The sequence below is a fragment of the Meleagris gallopavo genome, chromosome 9 (genome assembly GCF_905368555.1).
Source record: "Meleagris gallopavo chromosome 9, MGAL_WU_HG_1.1, whole genome shotgun sequence".
Lineage (NCBI taxonomy): Eukaryota > Metazoa > Chordata > Aves > Galliformes > Phasianidae > Meleagris > Meleagris gallopavo.
The window spans coordinates 7610181-7638043 of NC_139412.1; the positions used below are offsets into that span (position 1 = coordinate 7610181).

Here is a 27863-nt window from a genome sequence, read left to right on the forward strand (position 1 = left end):
GTTAACACTTCAGCTAAAATCAGTTTTGCAATCAGAAAATCAGTCAGCTGAGCAACGCTTCTCACATGTATTCAGTTTATCTGGATTCTCTATTTAAAGTCTCTTGTTTTTAAAGACTCTCTAAACAAAACTCTTTTTAACAAAATGCTATTTCTTTTGATTGAACTTAAATAAAACTACTTGTGATTTTTGGAGATGAAATGGCTTTTATATTTGATATATGTTACAGATTTCACAAAATTTGATTTATTATTGCTTTTTTAAGGAAAGAAATTAATCAACAGTAGAATAGTTGGCTAATAAAGAAAAGTGTCTCATTAAAGGCAGGGTTTACTGTTTAAAATGCACAGGAAGTGGAAAGTAGTAGCTCTGCTTCTCTGGTAACAATGGCAATTGTGATGTAGTGTGTAGAATAAAGAAGATTAATCTCAATTTTCAATGCCAGAAATAAATAGATCAATTTTGTGCCAAGTTTCTATGTCAGCTGAGCTTTAATATCATATGTGCAAAACTTAAAGTACTTCTTTGCTTTTATTGCTTTGCTTGACAAAAAGTATTTTTGTTATTAATTCCATTGCAGAGCAATAGGAAAAACTTATACTTACCGCATGATAGAGGTACAAATAAGTTTCTCCACAGAAAGGAGTAAGTGCCAGAACTGCTGAAACATGAATATCTTGTTAGTATTCCCAATTAGTTATAACCATTTTACAGCAGTCATAAAGGAGATACTAATCAGAAAAAAAAATAAAAATCAATATGTTAATTAGAAAAAAATCAGTTCAACAATGGAGAAATCCTCTTGAAAATGCAGGAGGTAGCTAATTATTTTCAGAGCTGAACAGGAAATCTAGTTTTCTGAAACTGTCAGAGACCTGAGAAATAGAAAATAGGGAAAAGTGACAGAACTGTAATTTTTTGACAGTACTGTCTCTTTCTATGAGAATTTTCAGCATTTTTAAAGTGTTTAATTCACATTAAGATTCTTGATATTATTATTAATTTTAAGATTCTTAATATTCTCTGAAATACAAAGCAGTTCATAAAGAGAAAAAGGAAAGTTAGCAGGCTCAGTTCTGTTAATGTGTGATGTAAAAAACAGTATTTGTTTTCAAAATAATATAGAAAGCTATTAATTCTGCTTAATGTGCTAAATTCTGGGTTCATTACATCTTTAATATTGTATTGTTTGTTTAGTGATTTGGGGGTTTTATTATTTTTTTTTTTTTATTTTTATTTCTTGCTTTCCTTCCTTTGTTTATAATATGTCAGATAAAACTAGTCCTGATGGACTAGTCTCCTCTTTATGTTAAAAAACAAGTAAACAAACAAAATCTCCACAAGAAATTCTGTGAATAGTTCAATTAGAAAAATAATGTCGTATACAAGAAGAGGCTTTATTACTAGAGTAATTTTAGTGGTATATGCAGTATTCGTAGTGCATGGAACTTCTTTAAAAGGGCTTTGTAAATATTTTTGTACCTGTTTTCTTCAACCTGTCTGTTTGATGCAGGGACTTGCTTTTACAGGAAACTGAAATTATCTTTACCTATCTTTGAGCTTTATTCTGCCTTTTCAGCTTTACTGCAGCTTTCTCTACTCCCTTGATCAGTGTTGGCTCTACGGCTCTTCCTCTTGCTTTTACGTGTTTTTTTTTTTTTCAAAATGATTTATTCTGTTCACTGAAAGTCTTCTGCAAAGTTCAGATTTGCGTCTTATCTGGTTTAACTAGTTTCCATAAACTGCCAGTTTTCTTGTGGAAAATGTTGCTTGTTTGTTTGTTTGTTTAATCTTCAGTAGATCTGCGTTTTCACTGGGGCCTCTAAGCTTGCATCGATATTTAAATAATTCAATAAAAAGTATCTCTGTTGCTTTCTATGTGAAGTTTTGGACTTTCTTTTTCTGTCAAAAATACAGCATATTATGTCAAAGAGTACTGGATAGACTTAAGAGCCTGTGTGTGGCTTGTTTGTTTGTGTTTTGGTTGTTATGTTGTTGGGGTTTTTTCTCTCTAATCATTAGGGTTTTTCTTCACAGTTGCAGACAGTTGTCTGTGCTCCAAACCAGCTGGATACAAGGTAGTTCTTGTTCAAAAGTCATGTGGCAGAGTTATTGGAAACGTGAGCTGTAGCTACTGCATTCTGCTTCTTGGTTCAGGTAAGCTAGATACTAACTTTTCTCTGGCCTGTTCTGAGATACGAAGTGCTTGAAATGGCTATTGAAAATGGCCTCCTTAAGGACTAATACAATGCAAAGTACAAATTAAGGACTATACGCATCACTAGGCATCTTTTGGGGCCTGGCAAACTTTTAAAGTTTTTCTCTTTAATTTTAGTAGTAACGTTTACTTTATTTTTGGATGAAGCTCTTTCACAGAATTTTTATATATACTTTTTAATTTAAAAAATATTGAGTTCAATATAAAAATACTTTAAAAGATTTCACCTGTGCTGGAAAAAGCACTTTGTTTATTGCATCAGAAGAGTGTTTTCCTGCAAGGTTTATTCAAAGGTGGATGGAGTGATTATATTTTGATTGTATGCAGATAATGTACATCATCATGGTCCAAAGGCTGATTTTTTAATATTATTATTTTTACTTATTTATTTTTTAATCTTTAGCTGTGTGTAATCTGGCAGTGGCAATTTTTTTGCTTGTTAAGTCTTACATGATGTTACAGTGTATTGTCAGAAAGATAATAAGGGATTATAGGGAGAGAAAAATAATTGGTGTAAAACATAACTTACTGAATTGAAAAGACTTACATATGGATTTGTACTTAATTCATATTTGTTATATTTCAGTTTACATTCATCGACATACATTAAGATGTACATAAAGATTTAAGTGGGCCTCCTTAGGTAACTTTGCCTTTAAAAATAATATGTATGTTGCTCCTGTATGTTTAGAATATTACTGGTATAGATCATTCCACAGAAATCTTTCTTATGGACCTCTAAAATTCTCTTTCCAAGTACTGCTTGAGAAACTAGTAATTATGGCTGTACAGGAATTAAGCCTCAATATGTGGAGAAGAAGGAAGTATAATAATAGTGCTATGTAAATAGGTATCTTCCGACAGGAAGATCTTAACAGGGATTAGTAGCAGTGTGGAAGGAAATTTTTCACTGAAATGAAGGTTAAAAAAATATAATAATTCCATCAGTAGAACTTAATTCTAACTTCAAAAAAAAAAAATTTTTTTTTTTTTTTTGAGGTCTAGTTTTTGTAATATTTTCTTTCAGGTACTGTTGACATCCAAATCTAGGCTGTGAATAGAGCTAATAATAGATAAATAAATTAGATAGTAAGCAGTCTGCACTCATCTCTGCTGTAGTCAAATAATGAAGACCACTTGTTAGAATGAGCAGAAAGAGGGGGGAAAAATATCTTCAGCACGTTTTACCTGTGCGGCTGAGAGAGAAGTGTAGTCAGCTCTCTAGCTGCAATGACATCAGGGCAAGAGACATGTTGACTAGAATCTATGAAGATGTAGCCCTTAGTAACTGCCACATACCCACTTCTTTGACATCTGCAAAAAATATTGGCAAGCTCTTGTGAATATTTGCAGATTTATAAAATCAAGATATGAGGAATAAGATCTCAATTTAAAAAAAAAAAAAAAAAGAGCATCCTGGCGAACCATAATTCATATTGTTGCCAACTTTTAAATTATCATCTTTGAAAGTCAATGTTTAAATGTATCCGAATTTTTTGAATTTTGAGGTGATTTTATATCTTGATCAATGAAATGATTATAAGTAAACATTATCCATAGTTTCATGACTTTTAATATTAATTGCATTAAATAGTAATGCAACTCTGTTAGCATAAGTCAGTTCTTGCCATGTACGCTATGGGAAACCACAGTGAAATTTAGTATATCATGAATAAGCTACATGGAACTTGTCCTGGCAATAGCCTTAAAACTTAGTTCTAAAAGATCAGTATCTTCAGCAGTTAGATTTGAATGATGAGACTGGCCTAAATGAATTTACAATAAGAAATAACTAATGTCAATTTTGAAATGGTTTGTTTAACTTTTTTTGTTGTTATCTTTACAGAACAAATTAATCCAGGTAAGCTTGGATATGTCTTAAGATATATATTTTAAATTATAGAAGTAAGAATAAAACAGTTTATAAGCACGGTTATCCTCTAAATAGAAGAGAGAGATGCAAAATAAGAATAAAATCGAAGAAAAAGTAAACTACATAAAAGAATGTCTTGTACATTTCATACAAAAATAAAATACTTCTCAAGAAATGAGCACTGTTAGCAAAATGTTGCTTGTCTGCAATAATTAGGTTTCAATTTGAAATGATATCTCAAAAACTCATCTTTAAAATTTCATTATTTATCTAGTGCAAGCTTGTGAAGTTTTTGAGATTACTGACATGTTAAAGCTGAAATTTTAACTTACTGAAAGAAGGTATCTAAATATCTGGTTAAGTTACTTGCAGGTCTTTAACTTCAGAGAGAACAGTGAGTGATAGTTTTCTTTGAAAAAGAGACTGCTTTTAAGTCCTTAAAATTTTCTTCTAAAATCAAATCTGTGTAAGTGGAATCATATCCGACACAAAACTTCATTATGCAAGTAGAACATAAAATCACTTTAAAGGATCATTATCATTAGTAGTAACGATGGCTTGGCAAGAAAATTTACTCTGACAATCACAGAATTGGGTCAATTTGAACTGTGTTGCAGATCTGTTGATTTTCTGATCTGTTTCTGGCCCCAAAAGCAGAATAAACCTTTCCTGGTTATTTCTTGAATGAAATTATATTTTTCTTTTATATCTGTTTTAATGTTTACGTGAATTACCAGACTACACCATTAATAAAGGTAATGTGATAAAGATGGAATACTTTAATAATGGGAGAGGGAAAATCAAAGCTACTGGTTATGCTATAGAGTTTCATGCTGCAATCTTATTTTCTGTGTAGGAAAGGATGCTTAGTTTTGAGTACTTAAAGCCATTGCACATGGGGCGGGCAGGTTAGTGGTAGAAATTTATTTTGTTTCAGTTCTGTGCTGGAATCCCCTGTGCAGATCTGCTGGTTATTAGGTAGGAATGAGGATTTTTAATTGTATGAATTCTCTGACAAGCATGGTGTGTAATTTTTGGTTGCCAGAGCTCACAAAAGCCAAACTTTGAGTAGTTTATGCTTAAGAATTTGAAGCCTGCCTTAAGAATAAGGAGCCTCACAAAAACATGTGCCACAATGTTTTTAGCTACACAGCATTACATGACATGTAAAACTAATAGTTTTTAATTAAAAAGCAAGGCATAAATTGAATTCTCTTCCAGCAGACACCTAAATCATAATCTTTTACTTAATGAAATGATCAGCTTATGTTTTAAGCTATTCGCCTCTGTATTTGAAAAAGTAAAGTGTATAATGGTTAAAGCTAGGTAATGTTAAGGAGGATATTTCCTATTGATTAAAACAAAAAAACCAAAAAACTAGAACTATATCTTGGTTTATAGTGCAACTTGCTTCAAATATAGCCATGATGTATAAATGTTGGCATGGTTCAATATGTGAGCATCTATAGTATGAGTAGGTAAATACGTGTGTGTGTATATAAAAAAAAAATTCTTTTATTAAATGTAAACTTACCTTTGCCGTAATATGAAGCTTGAACATGCTTACAAATACTAAAAATAAAAAACAGTCATTTAAAATATTTGCTTCATATTTTCTAGAATTAACCTCACCTGGATCTCTTCAGCAATCTCTAATTCATCATGTGTGGTATCGAGTATGTCATGCATTTGTTTTCCACCTGAAACATGCTAGTTTCCCTGCTTGCTGTGGCTTCTCATAAGTAAGAATGACTAATAGCTTTCTGTGTACTTTCTTGCACACAACTTGAGCCCTTTATCATCAGAGGTTTTGCACTTGAAAATATGTGCAAGTTTTAGTCAGTGGAAGGTGTTTAAATAATAACAGTAGAAGAGAATGAAATTATTGATGCTATTTAGAAGGCAATATTCTAGGCTGCTTTTATCACCTAAGAATTGTCACTTCAGGCCTGTACCAGAAATCATGTGACGTTTAAACCTCCAGCTCTGGAGATACCTTTAGCCACAAACTGACAGAATTGCCAGAAGTGGCTTTGTGGTTCTTTTTCATTTTTCTTTATGGTTGTACTCTGGTCATGTGTATCCCCTGAACTCCTGATCTTGCTGACTGTTCCTGTGATGATATATGCTTGCAACATGTCATTGGTGTGCTGTGAGAACCTATTATACTGTTATACATCAACAGAAACCCCTCTCTCAAGGCAGGTTACTATTATATATCATTAAAATGATGGCTGGTAAGAACACGCATCCCAGAGAGGGAATCTCAAAATTTTATATGGGGAAAAAATTCTAGTTTATAGATGAGTGGAAAAAATATATTGGGTACAATAGGTTGGAGTCATAATATAAATAATATTAAAATTAAATCTTATTTGTAATATAAATTTTGTCTCTTTTTTAGATCATAAAAACACTCATGCACTGCAGAAGACATTTATAACCTAGATTTTTATGCATAAGACCTACTGTGCTCTGCTATAAGTCATTGTGTTTTGACAAGTATGGCCAGTTTGTACAGAACTAAGTGTAAGAAGCATTTTGAAATTAAAGGGGACCGCAGAAGTTTTCAGAGTCTAAATGATAAATACAGAATTCATAATATGGAGAGCTGTGTACAATGCCATACTAAAGCTGTATTACTATCCCAGTGTCTCATAAGTGATCATTTCAGTGATGACATGTTTGAGAAGATGAGTACCAAAAGGAAGCTGTGGCTTCTGCTCATAAGAGTTTCCAAACATACGGAAACTGTAAGCGACTCTGCACATTCTACAGACACACACAGCTCCCATTGAAGTTGCCAAGAACTAACTGATTATATCCAGGAATAGAGTTTGACTCAATATTTGCTATAACCTTGTTATCATAGTCATCTTGGTCAGCATGTCTTGTTAGTGGGAATTTTGTATTTTCTTACCCATTAGCACTTCTTTCTAATGCAAATACATTTTCTACTTTGTAACATAAAAAGGTATTTGTCCTCAAAAATAATAACAAACTAGGACTGTAAGTATTTGAGTGAGGGTAGGGAATTAAACATTTCATGTCTTTCCACTCCAGTAGTGACATGCTGCAGTGAATTAAGTTGCAGAAACCTGCATAAACCATAAAAAGTCCTTCTTCTCCACAATTGTTACAGAACAGTTGAGTTACAAACAAAATGGTTAAAAAAAAAAAAAACAAACAAGACTGCAATTCCATAACATTAGAAACGATCCTCATAAAGTTTTATTATTTTACATCTACTAAAACATGAAGCTTTATCACTTTCCTATTACCTCTATTAAAATTAGATACTGGTGTATTTTCTGTTTCCTGTGATTCTAGAGTGCATAATGCGGCATTGCAGAACAGAGTAATTATTTTTGGTGCTTCTGTGCTTGTTTTTGCAATGATGCGTTCAGCATTTCTCCTCTAAAACCAAAGTAGTCTTTCTAATCTAAAGCTAAACATTCATATGTGTGCGTACACAGTGTTGATGAAAAATGTTATAGGTAGAATATCTTTGATTCTGTCAATTTGCGTTTCTTGCGTGTCAATTTCTTGTTTTAGCTTTTCTTAACTCAGAGTTTTCTACCTTTCTAAAATATCTCTAGACTTAAAGCAATATATATAAATCTTGATATATATTTTTGTTAATTATTATTAGTTTTGTGGGTTTTCTTGTTATGGAGGAGTCATTCCTGACTTACAGAACTGATACTAAGATTAGGAGGGGAAAAAATCTACCAGTGTAAAGACATGAGCAAGAAACGCTGTTAGAAATTGAATTTGAAACCTTTTTTTTTTTTTTTTTTTTAAAAAAAATCTCTGAATATCTGAATATTCCATCTTCAGGAAAGTGCTATGTGCAGAGGATATCTAGAAAAACTGCATGTTTTTAATTCTAACCCTGACACTGTAGATTATTGGAGAAAAAAATATATGAGAAAACAGCATATTCTAGATTCCTAAAAAGGCACACACTCAGTGATAGCATATTCTTGTAATATGGTATGTCAGCCCCATCTGTTGAAAGGACAGAGTGATTATGATCTGCCTTGCTTCCCCTTTTAATTTAAATTATTGCCAGAAGTATCACAGAAAATGAGAGCTGTGGCATTACTTGTGTCCCTGCTCAGTTGTCTTGTGCAGTGTGTGTAAGGGGCACACTGATCTTCGAATTTCCGTTTCTTCCTGTGGAGAGGGATAGCTGTACCTGTATGCCTGTACTGACTACTCTTATTTTTACTGATGGTCTTATTCTTCAAGTTTAATTAATATATCGCACGTTGAGCTAACCTGGTTATATGTATGAATCTCAGATTTTGTTAAAACATCAGCAGTCTTCTAGGCGAGTTGTATTTGACATAAACACGTCTCAAATGTTTTTCTGCCTTTAAAATGATTCTCACACACTACCCTTTCATTGACATCTCAGTGAAATCAGATGCAAGTCGGACTATAATATTAGCAATTATTGTAACGTTATTAGAATGAGTTAAACTAAGAAGTAAATTAAACTCCTTCCTTCTTGTGTATTGATCTTCTGAACCCATGTGATAATCTTTTTGTACTGGGAACAGTTTTAAGCATGTAGATTCTTTCAAATTCTGGATGCCTTTTTTCTATAAATGCAATTTCTTCTCAGTTTTCTGGGCATTTTTATGTTTGTAGCTATCAAACTAAGACCCCTCTTTTAGTGTAAGTACTAAAATAAGAAATCCACTATTTGTTGTATGTTGTTTTTTTTTTTTTTTAAACTCTTCAATACAGTCATTTCTTTTCAAATAATTTCTTTTCATTATGCTTTTTCTACGTAATGTGCTGAGCAAGCTGTCCCTGAAGATATTGTCTCTTGATCTACTGTATAATCAGCACTATCTGAATGTTTTTATTGTTATAAAGTGATAGTAAACAAAGAAAAGCTCAGGCAAATGGAATACCAATGATGTCAGACAAAGACTTACCTTTTGTTTCAAGTTACTCCTAGGTTAACTGAAGTACATTCCAAGCAAGCTTGGATCCTTCTGAGGTTGTATTTTGTCCTTTGATAAGTTTGGAGACTTTAGTTCATTATTGATGGTATTTTTTATTTTTTTTTAATTACTCTATGATCTCTTTTGGTCAGCTTGCCTAGTCCATTGCAGTCTTCTGATGAAAAATTGTTTTACAGTGTCTTAAATTTGCTTCTCCCCTGTGTTTAATTACATAGCTATTTCTGACTCACATTGCTTTATTATTATAAGTAGTGTTTTACATTTAATTCTAGATTAATGCTCAGCCTTTGATCACCTGAAACTGTTGCAAAAAGTAACCTTTTTGTGGCAGTCGGCTTTTAATTCTATTTCTTTCTGCTGCTAACTCTTTTGTAGTCCTGGCTCACTTCAAGGTTTGCATGCTTCCAATGATCAGCTACCCAGTATTGATTTCAATATTGTAATTTCCCTTTCTGTCCTTATGTTCCATGCTTTGCCTCTGTATGCAAATAAAATTGAACTAATTTGTTAGTTTATCACATATTGAGCAATATAATACATAAATTTCCTGGTCTTTAGTACTTCTGATGGCGTGTTGTTGCTGTTTTTCCATGGTTATATTGAATTTTCTTTACGAAAACTTAGTTTTATCTGTTTATGCTCATTTAAGATCATTGTATTATTTTCATGAAATGAAGCTTAACTTTTTCTGGATCTTGTTTGTTTGGTTGTTGTTGTTGTTGTTTTGTTTGCTTGTTTTGTTTCCTCTGAGACTTTTCAATACCTCTTGTTTTCCCATCTGGATTATACTGAAAACCTTATGTTTAAAAATAGAATCAAATACAGCTACTTCTGGAGTTACAGTTTCTTTCCAATGATTATAGTATACATACCACTCAATAGTTTATTTGGACTACGTCCAGATTTGATCTTTCTGGCTTAACGATATATTTTTCTCTCCTGTATCCTATGGTAACTGTAGCTTGAGCAGTAATATTCTTAGCAAAATTGATTTGAATTAATCTTGAAAGGATTATTTCATAAAGAATATGATTATAGTTTTTACTAAGATGCAATATTACCTATGCCATTTTCATTCCATCTACTGATTGTTTTACCTGATTGAATTATTACTTTACTAGCAGAGCCTCATCCTGTCACCTAGGAAGCTGCATGTTCTAAAATAAATGGAATGTAGGATTAAGAGTTAAAAAATACAGCAAACTTTGCAGATAATGTGCTATTTACAAGTGCTTCACAATTAGATAACATTGTACCTGGTGTTTCATCTCACATAAGTCAGCAAACTCAGAAAGCACCATTCCTACCAGATATGTTTTGAATATCTTTAAAATGTAAACCAATTTTGTCAAAGATTTCAATTTTTTTTAATAAGAAAAGATAACTTTAAATTCTCACTCAAAAAAACAAACAAACAAAAAACCTAAGAGTGACTGTTGTTACAAGATTCTGTCAAAGTATTTGAAAATAAACGAAAATGGAAAAAAGTTTATTAATTCTGGTGGGAATGATTATAGACAAGTGGATGAGTCTGTGTTATTCCTTTCTTATATTCTCTGGGTCATTTGGTATTTTATTTTTCACCAGCACCATCAGGTCTCATACTGCTGCTTTCTTCTAACAGGAAAGAATGTTATAAATATGAGTAATAGCAATCATTTCTAAACTGAAAATCATCCTTAATAGTCACCTGTCATAAAGTGAAGTATTTGATTCTCATGCATTTCAATTTATAACATCTATAGTAAACAAATATTACTTTGTCAACTTTTATCACCTGCACTTAGTTGTCACATAGTTTTACTCGTCTATAGTGAGACCAGTAATATATCAGAGGTAGATCTCAAATTTTCAGACAAATGAGACTAATTATGAAACAAAATAATTTTCAATTAAAAAGGTAGTAACTGATTTTTCAGTTAGGCGTGGCATTACCCCTTTGCCTAAATAGTGCCTAAAGAGGCACTGATCTTGAGGGAAACATGAGCAATAGCCTTGCTATTTAAGGCTTGGTTATTCTGCTAAGTTTCATGAGTCTGAATGCTCCTGCTTTTTTTTTTTTTTCCTAATTGGACAATCAATTCAATTGTTGGGAAATAATTATCACTGGTAAATTTATTCTTATTTATCAAATCATTTCACAATATATATTAAGCTTAAGAATACTAAGACTTCATAGTAAGGCCTATGAAGTAAGGAAATAAAAGATAAATGAGTAAGTTTTTTTTTGAGAGTATGCTTCCTATGTATAAGCTCAAGGTAAACTGTTGTTGTGAAATAATGACATGGGTAACAGGGTTACAGTTGTGTTAAACCTCACATGATCATTACTGATCCTGTGTAATTAATAGCATTTAATTTACTAATTGGTTAGATTATGGCCTTGTTTTCTCTCAACATTTACACACAATTTTAGATAGTGTAAAGAGGATGACACTTCAAAGGAAAAGCTCTAACAGGTGAGCCTAAAATTTGTCACTTAGTCTTAATGTGTTAGTATTAAGAACTATATATAATCTCAGGAGTACTTAATATTCTTAAGTATAATCTTGAAAGTGCTTAATATCACAGAAAGTCAGACAGTAGACAGGAAAAGGGAAACTTTTCCAGTCCCCTGTGCAAGTCTCAACAGTCAGGGAATCATAGAATTGTACAACGGCCTAAGTTGAAAAGGACCCAATGATCATTCAGTTTCAACTCCCCTGCTATGTGCAGGTCACCAACCACCAGACCAGGCTGCCGAGAGCCACATCCAGCCTGGCCTTGAATGCCTCCAGGGATGGGGCATCCACAACCTCCTTGGGCAACCTGTTCCAGTGCATCACCGCCCTCTGTGTGAAAAACTTCCTCCTAATATCTAACCTAAACCTCTCCTATCTCCTGTCTTAGTTTAAAACCATTCCCCTTGTCCTATCGCTATCCATCCTCGTAAACAGTTATTCTTTCTCCTGTTTATATGCTCCTTTCAAATAATGGAAGGTCTCCCAGGAGCCGTCTCTTTTCCAAGCTAAACAAGCCCAGTTCCCTCAACCTTTCGTCATAGGAGAGATGCTCCAGCCATTTGATCATCTTAGTGGCCCTTCTCTGTTCCAAGAGCTCCATGTCCTTCTTGTGCTGGCAGTGCTGTAGTACAAGTAATTATGAGAGATGAGAGAATGCTTTTGTTACTGTTATCTAATCTTTTACTGCACACACAGAGTTGGATCTGTTTTTTTTAATAAAACAATGTATTGCTTTTGAAATGTAATGGTAGTGGCAAAGATTATTGAACAGTATTTCAGACAGCAATATGAGACAGTAAGTTAGATTTCTCTTATTTATTGATATTTATGGAGAATGTATTTGCATTCTACTTGAGTATTCCATGCAAGTCTATGACTTGCCTACTGTAGGTTAGGAACTTGACCCCGTGTCTTTCCCAAGGTGGTTTCATGAACACTCATGGTTTATTTCAGGGTAAACAGTTATTCATACTGATAGTTTCCACTGCTGAAGTTGTTTTGTTTGTCATGAATGATTAAACACTTTTTTTTTCTTTTTCTTTCCTTTTTTTTTTTTTTTTTTGTAAATCTAACAAGGCAGTAAAAGATCATTTGGGATGATCATTTGGATAGGTCATTTGGGATGTGCAACTTTTTCTGTTGGTAATGTACACTGGTCTGATTCTTGAGCACACTTAATGCAGATGGAAATAGGCACAGAAAGCATAATGAAACTAATAATGTTATTTGTCACTTCACTGCTCCCAGACTTGAAATGCAAGTGTTCCTGTGTATTTATGGCTGTATTTTTAAAAAATTATTCAGTGTTAAATCTTCATAGAATTTTGCAGTACCTATTCAGTAATAAAAAGCATGTGGTCCATGTGCTTAATAGGCCCATGAGTGTTCCAAAGAAGCATGAAACTGCAATATCTGAACAGCTGGCACTCATCTAAGGGTGCCTGTACCTTAAGCATCAGTTTAGGTTTATTTTTATCATTTTATGTGTTGCTTGCCATCTGGATTAAAAATGATATTAAATACTTTGATGTAGTCTCAAATCTTTTAACATTTTCTACTCATGTACCATGACCTATTAATACTACCTTTTCTTGTAAATGTTACACTTGCATTCAGATCATCACATTAACTTTATTTGCCTGTCACAAGTAAAGTAAGTATTTGGCCTTTGGTCTGCTGATTTTTATGTATTTCTCATTTTAAATTTTGGACGCCTGTCAATATTAAGGAAAGGGAGCATTTTCAGAAAAACGTATCAGTGTTTGTTAGTCACTTCTTCAGTGTAGGCTTTTGTTTCATCTGTGATGTTAAAGCTTAATATTCCCTTAAGCTTAATGATATCCATAGACTATCATGGAATCTACTTGATAGGAAAGACCTTCATAGAGTCATAGACTTGTTTGAGTTGGAAAGGACCTTTAAAGGTCACCTAGTCCAATTTCCCTGCAATAAACAGGAATATCTACAGCATGATTAGGTTGCTCAGAATCACTCCAGACTGACCTTGAATGTCTTTAAGGATGGGGTTTCCACCACATTTCTGGGAAACCTGTTCCAGTGCTTTGCTACCCTTATTGTAAAAACCTTTGTCCTTATCTCTGGTCTAAATCACACCTCTTTTAGTTTTAAACCATGTCATCCTGTCCTATCACAAGAGACCCTACCTAATAAAGATTCTGTTCCCTTTCTTTCTTTTAGTCCGCTTTTAGGTGCTGAAAAGATGCTCAGGTCTCCCCAGAGCCTTCCCTTCTCCAGGATGAACAGTCCCAGCTCTCTTAGCCTGTCTTCATAGGAGGGGTGTTCCATTCCTTATGTCACTTCTGTGGCCTTCCTCTCGATGTGCTCCAACAGGTTCATGTCTACTGATCTGAGGGCTTCATATCTGGATGCAACAGTCCAGGTGGGGTCTCACAGTGCGGAGCAGAGGGTATGATTACATCCCTTGCCCTGCTGGCCATGCTTCTAGTGATGTAGCCCAGGATGGGGTTGGCCTTCTGGGCTGTGAGGGCACATTGCTGGCTCATGTCCAGCTTGCCATCCACCAGTACTCCCAAGTCCTTTTTGGCAGGACTTTGCTGAAAGATGTGCTCAGATCTCGGTCAGAGAAGGCAAATGCTGTGACTAGAAAATAAATTCCTTATTAAAGAAGATTTCTTCATTCTTTTTAGGATATGCTCGAAACTTTAGTGTGACTGTTCTTTATTCTTTTTTTTTTTTTTTTTTCCCTTCACCACCAACATGTGCTATCTAGGAATCCAGCATAAAAATTTTTCACCTACTTTGTATGAATTTCTCAAGAAGTTTCTTGAAATATTCCCCAATTTGAATTTGAAATAGGATTTTTCTTCTTGCTTTGTAGGAATCTCCTCTGTATTTCTCTCTAACACTTTTTATGAATCCCTGTTGTGCAGTCTATGATGCAGTGCTTCAGAAAGATGAAGTTGCTAAGTTTATGGCATTTGTGTCTGTGTGTGGGAGGGGGGCTTTGTCATAGCCTATTTGAAACATAAGAAAACTAAAGTACTTCTTAAATTTTAATCTACTGGTGGTAAAGGCTTGTTATCTCTTCCTGTATGACAATTTTTTTACACCATACGTCTATCCTGTTTCTTCTATATTACAAGCTTTTTGGAATGAAGGCTATTTTTTGCTTGGTGTACAGATGAATAGAGTGGCCAGTCTTGTCTCTTAATCATGATCATGGAGGTAGTATCTATAAAGCAGAGATAAAGGGCAGTAGAAGTATAGAAGTGAAATGGAGGAAAGCTGGGAATGTGTTATTTGAACAAATAGTTTCATACATACTTGTACTGAAAAAGGCGTTGAATTTAGTGAGGAGGCACAAAAGCACAGAATCAGTGATGAAACTCTTAACATGGGAAGAGAATTGGCAAGAAACTTTCCTTCAAGTGTCCTCTAAGCAATCAGTTTAGGATAATCTATGTCTATTAATACAAGAAGTATAATATATTTAAAACTGTTATAATAGTTTTGTATCTTAATCTTTTCTATGCGTAATGAATGCAAGTTTAAAGCTGCTCAATATTAGGTTGTTAATATTGTTATCTTGGCAGAGCACATGACGCTGGTGTTGCTTCACATTTGAATTCAGTTAAAGGTCTGACAGTGGAATACTGATATTATCAATAAAGTACAGTTAGAGCCTGTTTTGAACTACTTTCATAGAGATGCGCTAGAGTTTATTAATAAATACTCGATGCTTTTATTGATCAGTCATGCAGATCACACTACTATCATGATTTTCTTTAGTTGTTAAGTATAAAGGTACCTGCATTCAAGGACTGCATAATGAAATGAGTCTCCTGAGTCAGAAATCTGGAAAGAAGGATTACTAGTGTGAAGAATCAAGAATACAGACAGAACTGACTGCAGCTACAAGGAAGAGCACATGGGTGCTGAAAGCCTGAGGCTCAGTATGTTTGAGGGAAGGAGAAAAATCAAGGTTAAGAGTTGTTAAAGAAAAAATGTTTGTTTTGTTCTGTGTTGTATTTCAGACTATAACATCAATACTGTGAGTAAAATATATTGTTTTAACATCAAATATGTATGTATGGTCAAGGAAGGAAGAGAAACATTATTATATCAGAATTTATGATTTTGGTATTCATGCAGGAGCTGAACTGATAATCTGGGAGGATGGATCCTTTGAATATCTGTGTGGGTGGTGAGGTGGGAGGAGTGATAAAAATTTCTTAGCACAGCTTCATCCATATGCTTAGCACTTGAAGTTAGAGCTAAACTACTTAGTTTGTATCCATATGCTAGCAGCCTATCATGGTGCACAAGGCTTCCAAGTAGTCTGAATGTAGCTAGCCAGAAGTTGCTTTTCTGACCTATGCTACTGTAACTGTTCAAGTCATGGTTTTATTTGGTTGCAAAGTAAATGTTTTCCTTTGCAGCAGAATAATGTTGAAATTTTGTTCTTTGAGACCTGTGTGCTATTGACTGCGGGCTTTCAGTTTCCAGATTGCCTGCAGGCCATGACTGCCTTTTGGTGCCCCAGCACATATCTTCTGTTTGGAAATCAGCGTAGCTCTCTTAATGGTAGCTATGACAGCGAAACTGTGGTGTGTTCAATTATGATAAAGAAACTAGGATAGTAGTGCCTTACCTTGAGTACCTTGCACACTGTGGATTTTTTTTTTTCTCACTAACTTTGTTCAAAGATTGATATTGAGGAGACTGAGCACTGTTATTCAAGTTTCTCTTATATTTAACACAGCAAGGGACATTGTTACTGAAAATAAAACAAGTAAAAGTCCTGTATTAAGAATCACAGATTGCGTGTCCTTGAAATATACTCAAAAATCAAACTTCCCAAAAAATTCACTACTACTAAGGGACTGATGACTGGGAATGGGGAAGCTGCTAATAGTAATTAAAAATGAAAAAAATAAATAGAATCTGAAGTGTTACATCACTGTTTTGCAGTTATTGTACAAGCAAGTAGGTTTTAGAATTTAAATTTGATTTAAATTTTGAACATTTCATATACATTTACAATAGATGTTGATTCATTCTTTAATTTATAACAAGAGATCTCAGATAAAGCCTTGCAGGAAAATGTTGGAAGGGACTTCTGAGTGATGTCTGGCCCAATCCACTGCTCAGATTAGGGCCAAGGTAGTTTGGATTGCTTGGTGTCATGTCAAGTTTTGATGCATCCAAGGAGGAAGAAATAAGAAAATGTTTATCCTGCTTTAAAAATTTATGGAAATAGGAGGAGGCTGGCACTTATGTATATTTTACTGCTGGCATTACATTTCATTGGCTGAAGTACGAGGCAGGGATTAACCTCTCCTGAAGGTTCAGACAGCGTTTACATCTACTGACTATGCTTGGCTCCTTTGAGCAGTATGTTGCGATGTAACAGGAACTCTTGGAATCTCTAGAGCAACATGTAACACATCTTTAGGCATCAGCTGTGTTGAACAGTAGAAAATTTCCTTTGAATGTATTCTGCTAAAATTCTTGCTTTGGCTACAGTAAGATAGGAGATGAGAAGAATATTAACTCTTGAATTTGCACAGATCTACTCAAGCATATGATGAATTTTTATCTTATAATACTCTGATTTTACAGACACCACATTTACCAACTTTGCAAATATAGATGACAGCAAGACAGTTTTCATGGTCAGTGAGTCCATAACAATGTCCATAGAAAATCCAATCAAGGTGCAAATAAGGATTCAGTCGTGTTCATAGGAGTTGACAAACAAAGCATATAGTGATTCTCTGATCCAATAAAAGCACTGAGGCAAACTAAAGAAATTGATTTGAAAAAAGAAGTGTAGCCTCTGATCAAAGAATCTTGCTGATAGAACAGAGCCAGCAATTTTTCATCTCTTGTGTCAATGCTTTGATCTACAATAAGTACATGCAAAAGAGAATTTGATGACACATCACAAGTGCATCTGCCTGGTATCTTGAACTAGAGGACTGTGTTGCAGAGATCTGTCAGTTCCTGCTCTGATGCTCTAACATTTTTGATGCTTCTTTGAAATAACATGCTGTTGGACATCATAACTCCCTCCACGATGAATAGCATAGTCATATGCCAACTGCGTAGCAAGCGTTGCTTTGTGTTCTATCAGCCTCTGGACGGTTGATTTCAGGTAGTTCTGGATTGCTATTTTTTTTATTCCTTTCATAAAGACATTATTTGTGATGACCTGAATTGTATTTTTGTGTGTTCTAATTACCTTGAGGATACATAGATATTCTTTGAATAAATAATTGAGAATTGGAGCAGTCAAATAAGGTCAGCACTATACATACATATATTCACTGAGATTTTTAAATCAAATATTGTTGTGAAAACTAACAACTGAACTGACAAAATTGTCTTAGGATGAAGTTCTAAGTGGTCTAACAAGTTAAGACATCATCATCATCATTAGGAACCAAAGTAGAATTTAACCAGATAAGTGGGCAGATAATCAGACCACAGACTCTAGATAAATCACAGATGTGTAACTCATTTAAATTTCTCTTTCCAGTCAGTATAAGAGAACACAATTTAAGAATGTTACATTATTCATATAATTTAACTCAGACGTTTAAATTCCCAGAAAAGTTGAAATGTGTGATAGAATTTCTAGGAAATGTTCATTTCTGGGAACCAATAATACTACTGTTGTGATTTAAAAGTCACTGTTGTTTCTATACTGTTTTGAACTTCCTAAGGGAGAAAACTTTATTGAGACTGACTTCTAGTTATATAGGGAATAAAGCCAACCTGGGAGGCCTAGTGTCTTGTTTATGTTTCTTTCAAGTAAATTTTGCCTAAAAGACCTCTTTGTCTTTTGTAGTCAAGACAGTAAAAACTAACCACAGACAGAATGTCTGAATGCATCTCCCCTTCTTTATACATGTATTGCAGTGCATTTGAGAGTGTGAGAAGTTAACAGTGGAGGAAAAAAGGCAACCCTGTAGCTGTGGCTAAATAGGGTAGTGATTTTAAACTACTGTCACTGGAAATTTGCTGCCTGACAGGCCTGAATGGATCCAAAGGTCAGTAGTTTTACTTCGCTTTGGAGTTGCGTTTTGGGACAGAAAAATCATAGGTATTTGCCTACCACATGGGATAATTTACAGATAGGTTTAAAATGTTTTGGATCTTAACTTTGTACAGCTTTCAAAGGCAGCAGTGGACATAGTATGTCAAGGTCCTGTTGTAAAATAAATTCATTTATTCTTTTTCTACCTTAACAGTGTTTCTCTAGTTCACCTTGCATATTGGGAAATACAGACTTCTCAGGCTGCAAATTGCTTTGAAAATAATGATGTAAAAGAAAACACTTTGATATTTGTATGTTAAGATTCAAGCCACAGACTCATTCTGATTTTTTCTTTTTTCTTTTTAATAATTACTAGAGCAGTTTGAAAACAAACAAAAATACTTGTAGGAAAGGTAATGAAATATTCAGCTTGATCTAGCTATTTCTTATTTAACATCTCCACTTCATCTTATTGATTTCAGTATATCACTGCTTGGATAATATTTTTATAGAATAAAACAACACTAACAAAAGTATCAAAGCAGTATGTTAAAATATAAACTGTGTTGAAATGGATACTAAGACTTTCCAAAAAATTTTTAGATTGATCACATTTGAAAAGAAATAGTTAATTCTTTTGTTTTGATGTGCACCCTTAGCACTTACAATATTTGTACTGAAAATGACTAGAACTTAGAAAAACCATATTTTCTGAAGTAATTTGTATTTCAATTTGCCACTGGTTGGCAATACTAAGCAAAAAAAAAAAAAAAAAAAAAAAAACAACAGAAAAAAAACAGAAAAAAAAACCAGGCAACAGCAAACCATCCCGTAGGCCCCCAAATCATTCTTAAATAGCATATAACCTTTTTTTTTTTTACTGTTTCTTTGCCTTATTTGGTGACTGAAAAATGTTGATTTTGTTTGAATATTGTTAATTAATTGACACTCCTGAATTTATTGTTTATGTTAGTCACTGAACTTTGTTAGTCTTCTGCACTTTCATGATGCAACATGCATGCATGAAGTACAGCATGCTGTTCTTCCAGTTGTTACCATTTTGTCTTCTATGTCTTATGCTGAAGGTGTGCTTTGCTTCTCTAGAATTTTTTTGCTTTCTTTTTTTTTAGAATATATTGCTATTTGGATATTACAGTACTTGTAAAAGTTTTTATTTGAGATACTCCTTCAGAGATGCCTACATTTTACATGTTGACACTCAGTTGCTTTCGTCGTTGCAAATTTGATGACAGACCTACAGTTGTAAGAGATCAAAGCTGACTTTATACAGTGTAAGCGTGACAGTGCCGTGGTGTTGTAGGCTAATTTTAATTTGTTTCCAGTTTTTTCTTTCTTATTTGAGATCACTCAGATCACACGGTTAATGATAGCTGAGAATATGGCTTATATACTGATGCGCACAATTTAAATTTGACGCGTCACTGTACTGTGTGTAACTAATAGTCATATAAATGATTTTAAACCAAATAGCAGTAAGGATCTTTATTTCTCTATACCTGATTAGTAGCATTCTTTACTAAATCCCTAAGTTTAAACTATCAAATATGCATACGACTGATGCAGGCTGAATCTGTAAATGACACTCTCAAATATACTTCTGTTAGTTACCTTTCTTCTTTTAAATCAAAATATTTTTACTCTAGCCTATGTCCACAGGCCAGGTATGCTAGCTCAGGTCAGGTACTAGGCTAGATACTGTGCACATAAATGTATAGCTTTTTTGCTATTGTGTCCTGGCTTCAAAATGCGACTACAGTTATCGAAGTGCAAGATGATACATTCAGTGAGAATTTATATATTTCTGAGTTTATTTAATATTACTGCTTATATGGTGCAGACTATGACAAAATAAACTTTAACAGTACTATATAATCTGTTGGTACTGTGGCCTTCCAAACTCTTCCTGAGAGGTGACGGAAGACGAAATCATAAGGATTTTATTCTCCCTGCATCTTTCTTCAATCTAAATACGTTTACACTCATGCCAGAATGCCTGCTGTGATTATGCATGTCTGGTTGCTCAAAAGAGCCACTGCTTGGGAAGACTCACTCTTTGATTAGTGTTTATTTAGTATAAATATAGCTGTAGCTAAACTTGTTCTTGATCCAGTAACTGTTGGATACTAGAATATTTTGTTGAATATTACTTTTTTTTTTTTTTAATTTTCAATTCAGAATAAAAGATAGTGACAAAAAGCAAACAATGGAATGCTGCCATTATCTTGCTATCTGCTTGTGTTTGTAATATGAAGGCTGAAGTTATAGGCCCCGGTCAGATGATTTGTTATGTATTGTGTTAAAGTATTCCGTTGCTGCCCTGGTAACTACATCAACTTTTCTGCCATAATGCCCTTGAGATAAAAATGTAGTTCTTTTCTGTGCTGTGGAAAACAATTAACCAGTTTATCCTTTAATGCAAAGCTCTCAAAATAATGATCTCTCTCAAAGCATTGTAATTTGGCTTGTCTCAATCTAAAACAAGTTCCACAATGGAGTGACAAATTAGTATCCACTTATTTCTAAAAGACCTAAGAGGTGTAATGTCAAAAATAACCAAATACTCTCAGGTATGCAAAGCATATAAGTTTTCTCTTAGAAGTTTTAATGCAAGTCAGGATGCCAATGAAAGTCATTATCTTCCCATTGTGTACTTTTTTTTTTTTTCATAAGAATATAAGAATATCCCACAACATTATTGGCACTATTTACAGTTGGAATACTTACATGCATAACAAGACATTTCCTTGTGCAATCGTATGTTAACATTCAGTTCCTTTTGTAGGTAAATGACCCTTCTGATCTTCCTTTTGTCTCAAAAGTTACCCATACTAGTGTAGTGTTTACATAGAGTATAGCTGCTCTAGTCTATTGGAGAAGAAAAAAATATATATATCAAGTCTATTAAATATGCAAAAGAAAGGAAGAAAAAGTGTGCTCTTCCATTTCTGTGTGTGTCTCCACCACAGACTGTCAGTAAAATGAATTTCCTTGGTTAATGGAGTTCAATACTTAAAATTAATTCCTCTGAAACTTGCTGCTGAGCAATAAAGGGATTTCTGGAGAGGATGATGTAGAGGAGCAGACCTCCTCCTGGAATGGTAACCGGTGTAAATGGAAGTAGGAGGCAGACCTGAAAAGAGGTTTTTTTTTTTGTTTGTTTGTTTGTTTTTTGTTCCCCCCCACGTGCATACATGCACATAGTTCTCTCCTCTTGATTCTGGATAATCAAGAGGATTCTGGATAATGATTTACTGATAATGTTTTTTATTTCTGACATTAAATTTTCTCTCCATATTTAAGCTATTCAAAGAAACAGTCAGTGATATCTTACTAGCAGATACTTCAAATCTTCAATAGAAAAGATATAATTGGCAGGTAAAAGAGGACTCTTTACAAGGGTGGGTAGTGATAGGACAAGGGGAATGGTTTTAAACTAAGACAGGGAGACAGGAGAGGTTTAGGTTAGATATTAGGAGGAAGTTTTTCACACAGAGGGCGGTGATGCACTGGAACAGGTTGCCCAAGGAGGTTGTGGATACCCATCCCTGGAGGCATTCAAGGCCAGGCTGGATGTGGCTCTCGGCAGCCTGGTCTGGTGGTTGGTGATCCTGCACATAGCAGGGGGGTTGAAACTCGATGATTGTTGTGGTCCTTTTCTACCCAGGCCATTCTATGATTATTATCATGCTTATTATAGCAGTATCTTTATTTCAAAGGATAATTAATGTGGCCTAGGATATGCTTTTTCCTCATAAGTTTGTCTGAGTCCTGGCTGACTGATGGAAAGGAAATAATGTTAATGTCCATAGATAGTCGGAGTTTGATATTTTGTGTTCAGCCCACACACCCAAGACTGAGTACATATGGTGAAAGTCTGTGGGAAGTATTGGAACATGAAAATATAGGCTATTTCTTGATTGTTTTTATTGTTTTAGCTTTATTCTGATAGATATACATTTTAAAGATGAAACACCTTCATTTTCAAGATGAAATTAACATTTTTAGGCAAGCAAAGAAATTTGAGGGATGCATATGCATCTGTATGTTTTTTTTTTTTAATTATAATGATGATTATTATTTTTACAAAATCCAGACATAAAATCAAGACTATAAAGGTGTCATTGGGTGAGAGACTGTAGCAGTTTAAAGAGTTAATCATGTGATATCCCTCCCTCCCCTCAGGAGAAAGTAGTGGGAGAAGAAAGAGAGAAAAGCATGGCTGAAATACTGACTCAAATAAGTCCTGTAAGGTCAGCTCCAAAAAAATGCCCATCTTCCAAAGATTTGCATTGATTTCTAAGAAGGAATGGGTCAAAAGGAAGCAAGGAAATTCTGTGAGTTATAAGGAATTTTAGTTATATATGGCAAATTCCCAAAGTACTTATTGCCTCTGAAAATACAGAAAAGAAAACTGTGGAATTCTAGCTGACTTTGGCATATTGGGTGAAGTTTCTCTTTATAGTCAATGAGAACTTAATGGGAATAGGATTAGGCTCCTGCACTGTAAAATATTGTAATAGATATTTACTGGATGACTGTATTTTTAACTGTGAGGATGAATAGAATAGTTTGTAGTAGTGCTGCAAAATTTGCAATGGAATTATAGTAGAATCTAGCTAATTAAGATGTTTGTCTTCATATGATTTCTTATTATTCACTGTGTCTTTTTCCCATTAGACTGCAATAGAACAGCTCTGTAGCATTTTATCAATAGGATGTAATTCTTTGTAGTAGCTTAAGTGTTTCTAGATTTATCACTGAAATAAAAAATACCTCACTTCCAAATTGAAGACAATATAAAAGAAAATGATTGGAGATCCTTTCTACTGCATCTTCCATTTTATAAATCTGCATTGTTATTTATGCCGTACATTACTTCCACATGACTATATCTTTTCTTCAATGAGGATGAGATGTAAAAAGTATTGTGTGGTGGTTCTATTACCAGTCAGTCATTCTAATTCCTTCTGGTCAACATTCTCTCCAAATAAATTTAATTTAATTCCAAATAGTGAATTCAATAGCAATTTAACAATAGTTTCTCTGCTATATCAGTGCAATAGTGTTAGACATAGTAATTCTGAAACCCAAGTATCTTAACATACACAATCTATAGGACACAAACCAACTAACCAGGATGTCTTCAAACTTCTTGTACTGAACAAGGCTACATCTTTGCAGTCTTTATAAGGCCTCATGACTGCCATTATAGAACAGCATAAGAAGTTCTAATTCATTCTTAACCTCTGGCTGGAAGGACAGTGATTCCATTGTGTGGTTTGTTATAAAGTTAGGCATGGTATTCGATACTTAAGTAGAGTAATTTAGAAACCAATATGATGTCTAGGCAACAGGAGACATACAATTTCTGCTACTGATATGTGTCTAGAAAATTTATTTTGACATTTTTTGTATTCTAGGTGGAACAAAAATATTACTAAACTATGAGACTAAAATGTTGCTCACCACACTTCCTTGTAAGTAGCAACAGACTTTTACTACTTCTACTGACTTTAGATTTTTAATTTTCTTTTTAAATTCACCTGATTTGGTACAGAAAGTTTAAGGGAACTTAATACAATAGCTTAAAAATATACTGTGCCAATGCAATGTATGGATACTGAATTTACTTTAATGACTCCACCTGTGCAGTAGTGCGCTGGTACTTGCCCAGTAACATTCCTCTTCTCAACTGCTCAGCTCTCAGTTGAAAACAAAAATGGTTTAACAGATACATATCACAGCAGTGCATTAAGAACAAACAAGTTGCCACCACTTTTTCTACATTTGCTATACCATTGCCATGCTATACCAAAATACGAGTGTGTGTTTAAACTGTAGTCCTTTTTTTTTTTTTCTGGATTTGCTTTAAGTCTGAATTCAGAAGCCAAAATACACTGATTGTGCATTAAAGGTTGGTTTTATAAATGTAGTGTACTACTAAAGAAAAACAATTCTTATTAAAAAATGTACTTATGTCTTCTGTTTTCTTGTGATATGTTTATTGGTAGAAATGGAAACAAAAGACTTTCTGATTGAATAACAGATTATATTAAAGAATATGTATAACCAATTAAAGCATGATTTTAAAATAAGAAAAGACAAATGTCAGCTTTACTTCTGATAATGAAAGTGAACAGGCATTAAGGGAAGAAAGATTGGGTATGTACTGAGCCAAAGCCATTGAAGCTGGTCTGCTGATTCCATTGATAGATTTGACTAGGGCCACTCAAGAAGAATGAGTGGTTGGTGTGGTTTTTTTGCTGAACTAAATGTTTGCTTAGGCACCAGGATAAAGACTTAAGACTGCAAAGTAGACTACTTGATTTTTCAGCCCATCTCTGTCTTGTGATGAACTTATTCTCTGCAACGTAATTTTCAAATTAATTACACAATTTTAAAAATGCACATTCCAGGATCAAATAAGAAGTGTTTAAGTTGCAGAAAGCTCTGTTTCTTCATATATTTCACATTGATCCAAAGTTCAACTAGGGAAATTTGCAATTCAATATTTGTCAATTGAGACAGGTAAATAGGCAAGACTTTCCCATTCTCATTATTTCATTTCCTGAGAAAGGATAGCTACCAGAAAAGGTATGTAGTGATTTTAATGAAGTTGCAGCCTTCAGACCTCATCTGTCTGTGATCCAAGGCTTGTTTCTGTGCAGTGCAGTGATGTAACTTAAGCTTACTTTTACTAAGAAAATTAAGAAGTTTAAAGTTGATAAACTATTAGCTATTTTAGGAGATAGCATAATTAAAAACACAAACAGAAGAGTATTTGTTGAGGTAGTAATAGCAGTGACTTGAAACTATAACATGGGGAAAATGTGAAGAGCTGGAAGACAGCAGCTCTTAAGGCTTAGTCCCCTCAGGAATCTGGCTGAAGTTGTCTAGGTGTCCTATCAGGTGTGATGTGTATGTGGTCATGTCCTTAATTACTTTTACATAGTTTGACCTAACAATAGAACTATTGTTTTAGTGTAGTGTAGTGTCCCCCAGTTACCTTATTATTTAGTGTCGGGGCATTGATTCAGCACGAGTCAGTGGAAAGAGAACTCCTTAATCTCCATTACTACTGCCTATAAAAACTGTGTTCCTTAGAGAATTGCCATCCAACTACTTGCCACAGGTACCAGTGCTTAATTTATGAGGTCTGACAGCAAGGCTGTATGACTGCCAGTACATTCTGTGGCTGTTTGCAAATATTGGCAGTTTTGTCCCATCTTCTTTTATCTGATATGTTCTTTTTAAGTAGCCTGTGGTGCAGCTTTTTATTTTTTTCAAATTACCTTAAGGATGAAATTTTTTGAAACAGAATTTTGTATTTACAAAATCAGCAGTGGCATCTCACTTTCAATTGTTTCCTATACTCATAAAAAAAAATAATAATAATAAAAAAAAGGAGAAAACAGGTGGTTCAGCTTAAGAGCTTAATCTTTACTGGCTGTAGGAAATATAAAATTGTCACAAACATATATATATAGCTTTGGCAAACTGCAGAAACATCCCAAAAACATGCTAGAGCAGAGAATGAACTACCTCTACTCCTTCCAAACATGAAACTGAAAGGATTGGTATGATATTATATGAGTTATTGCATAGCTTCCTATTCCTCTTCTGGAAAGACTTCATTTTCTTGTTACAGCAATAGCCTTCAAAAGTCCACCATCAGTAAAATAAAAATATTTTTATAGCTGTTTTAGATAGGGTAGTAATTTCAAGGCAACAGTAATCATGTAATAAGGACATCAGCCTTAAAAAAAGAACAAAACAAACAAACAAAAAAAAACACAGTCCATCTTTTATTGGCCTGAACAGATGAAAGTCAGAAGGTGCCAAATTCTGACTGTATGGTGAGCGTAGTACACAGTCCAGCCTGATTTTATTGCATGTCAGGAGAAAAGTTGTCTTCTTCTGTGGCTTATCTCTAAATGTTCAAGTCTTCAGCTGAGTTAATGTTGCGATGTAATGGTCATGGTCAATGATTTGTTTGGTTCCAGGAAATCCAGATTTATTACTCCTTTCCCAAAAGACTGTGCACGTCAATTTAATCACTGAGGAGTGCATCTTGAACTTTTTCTTCGATGAGGAATTCAGGAACTGTGATTTCGTGGACTGCCATTATGATGCTAGCTTGTTGCGGTGACACCATGTCTCATTGCAGGCAATCCAGGAAAGTGTCACCATCAGCCTTTTATTAGTTCAATAGGTCCTGACAAACTTGCGTTTGGTGTTCTTTCTATTTCTTTGTGAGCGTTTGTGGGACCCACCTGGCACAAACTTAATACTCTAATGTTGTCACCATCATTTCCAACAATATTCGGCTTCATACACAGTTCTCTGGTCATAATCCTCTGATTTGCACAGATGAGTTGACTGAGACACTCTTTATTTTATAGTGTGACATCTGTGCTGGGCCATCTGGAATGTGGCTTGTCTTTCATGTCACTGTCACCACTACTGAAATGCACCACCTATCACCTCACTGTGCTCATATCCACTGTTTGTTCTCCATAAGCATTCAGCAACTGTTGATGAATGTCAACAGGTTCTGTATTTTCCACATGGAAGAATTAATTTTCACATCTTTGCTCCATACGCACTTCTATGTCAGACTGCCCCACTGCTGCCATCTGTTGCATGGTAGCAGAATGTAATGAAATATTGGTGGGAAGGTTCAGCTTCTACTGCTATAACACCTGTGTCTGCCTCTGACACTGAGGGACAACATAATAAAGTAGGAGGCATTACTTTCAGAGCGGCCCTCTTACATAAAGAGTAAACAGTCTCCCCCAAGCACTATTAGGTTGTGGTCAAGGTGTGGGAATGACTCCACTGTCTCTCAAGCAGAGAATTCCTCTGCTCTGGGAGAAAGTCCTTTTTTCTAAAACATTTGTAACTGAAAGAACATGTACATGTCCTTCTGTAGCCTGAAAATTGTTGTTTTGAAAACCCTAGCAATTTACTGCAACAAACTTATAGCTCCATCACAGTAACTTGTATTTCTTGCTCTCTTGTTCTGCTTTTTCTATTGGAATAATACATCATGTTGTTTTTTGGTGTTTTTTTTTTAAACCTTCTTGTCCTACTACCAAACTCCAGACTGGCTTTATCACAAAGGAAGGGCTTGGCTGGGTAGTATTCAGTGTCAGGATTTCCATATATGATATAAGATATATGTAAGATAAGATTGAAATAAAAAATAAAACAAATAAATAGTTATAATCTACATTTAACTTTT

At 34.3% G+C, this 27863-nt stretch overlaps 1 long non-coding RNA gene across 5 annotated transcripts in view; it reads left to right on the forward strand.

The window, feature by feature from the left end:
- Window positions 1–27863, forward strand: part of LOC104912170 (uncharacterized) — a 163250-nt gene that overhangs the window by 84119 nt on the left and 51268 nt on the right. For 4 of the 5 annotated variants that reach the window (XR_014885022.1, XR_014885023.1, XR_014885024.1 and 1 more), the window contains exons 5-6: window positions 2038–2157; window positions 24040–24096. This is a non-coding gene — a long non-coding RNA (uncharacterized LOC104912170). The remainder of the gene's footprint in view (window positions 1–2037; window positions 2158–24039; window positions 24097–27863) is intronic. The other variant, XR_014885026.1, reaches the window with a different exon arrangement.